Source organism: Lipotes vexillifer, unplaced genomic scaffold, assembly GCF_000442215.2.
Source record: "Lipotes vexillifer unplaced genomic scaffold, Lipotes_vexillifer_v1.1 scaffold484, whole genome shotgun sequence".
NCBI classification, from domain to species: Eukaryota; Metazoa; Chordata; class Mammalia; order Artiodactyla; family Lipotidae; genus Lipotes; species Lipotes vexillifer.
Window position 1 is genome coordinate 297,783 of NW_006786458.1, and position 1,975 is coordinate 299,757.

A 1,975-nucleotide genomic window follows, 5' to 3' on the forward strand; every position below is an offset into this window, starting at 1 on the left:
GCCGGCAGGTCAGAGGTCAGGCGAGACCCTGGGAGTCAGTCCTCACACACCATTACAGAAGGCCTCCTGGTGCCAGAGCCTTCCTGTTCCAGGAGGTGACAAAAGTCACAAAGACAGCACAAGCCAAGGAGACGCTATGTTCTTTATCAAGTGCCTGCTGAAATCCAAGCACACGTAATCTGGTCTGTGATCCTTGCAGCGGAGCTCTTAGCTCGGTTTATTTTGAGCAACACACTTCGAAGTTAATTTCGTGCTATCAGAGACATAGGCCTAAATCAAAAGAGATAATAACTGTCTGGCATTTTTACCTAAATGCAAATCAGTGACTCCAAAATACAGGTCACCGAACAGGTCTTAACCACCTTATGGTGCTGAATGTTAAGGCAGATTAGGGGTGGGAGTAGGAGGCAGGCAGAATGAATAACCAAATGGGAAGCTGAACTCTCCATTCAGCTGATAAATACCTTCTAGATCGCTCTTTTATGTACAAAGTACCATGCAAGGCACTATGTTCCTCGTGAGCTCTGTCACCTTCACCGTGGCTGCCACTCCTTCGGCTCCCAGACCTCAAATCACAGTAGAACAGGAGGCTGGGGCCTCCTTCCAACCTGCCGGATCCAAAGGACGCGTGATCCTGGGTCTCCTTCTTGGTCCTGTGGCACCACTGTACCTCTTCCAGGCCTCTCAGGACAGCTGTCTCCCCTAGTCTGCTTCTTAGCTCTTGAACGATTCCTTCTCAGGACCCTCCACGTCTCGGCGTTTCTGCACATCCTGTCTGCTCTGTTCCCCAGGTTCTCTGTCTTGGCTCCAATCTCTTCTAACTCTAATCTCTGTTCCTGGTCAACTTCACTTACTGCTTCAATGATCCGACAGCTCAGAACTTTCTTTCTCCACCCCAGGCTTCTCCTCTGAGCTACAGATACGTATCTTCAAGCACCTACCCACACCCCCATCTGAACATCGCACGGGCCCATGAGAAACACTTCTAAAGCTGAACCCTTCCACTGTAACCCTCATCTGCTCCTCCCACGTTCCTCCTCTCAGTCTCAACCCCACCGACTGCTCAAGCAGAAACTAGAGAGTCGTGCCTGACCCCTACCTCCTCCTCATCCTCCAGAGCCGACTTCTTACGGAGTCCTTCCATTTTTTTAACCTCCGTTCCTCTAAAGCCTGTCCCTTTTCTTAGCAATCTCTTACTCTTACCTGGCCTATCAGGACAGCAGCCTAACTTGTCAGTCTCCCACCTGCAGTCTCAACCCAGCGGCTCTCCAGCTCCTCACCCCATAGCTTCAGGCAGATTCTTCAACAGAAATTGACATCCATCCCATCCCTGCTCAGGTCCAGGATCCTGTTAATTTTGTGCTGGAAATCCTCCAACGGCTCCCCTTGCAAGTAAATAAAGGCCAAAGGCTGTACCCTGACTCCCCGTCCTACGGGATCCGGACATCTGTTATTGCTCTGACCTCACCGTCCCTCTCACTTTCTCACTTCACTCCAGCCACACTGGTGTCCACACTGTCTTCACACACGCCAGGCACTGTCTGGTCTCAGAGCCTCTGAATGTGCTGCTCCCTCTGCTTGGAAATATCCATATGGCTTAATTTTTCACTCCCTTCAGATCTTTACTCAATGTCACCTTCTCAGGGAGGCAGGCCCTGGCCACCCAATCTATAACTGCAAGCTCTCCCCTCCATCCAGCTCCCTTCCCTGGGTTATTTCTCCTCCTTAGCATTTACGTATTTATTTATTTATTTATTTATTTATTTTTTGCCACACCACATGCATGCAGGTTCCCAGTTCCCCAACCAGGGATCAAACCCATGCCCTCTGCAGTGGAAGCTCGGAGTCTTAACCGCTGGACCACCAGAGAAGTCCCTTTATGAACTTCTTATATAGTTCTTATTATGTGCCAGGCCCTGCTCAAATGCTTTACAAATACTAATCTATTCCTCCTATCGACCACCAAGGTAGGTAC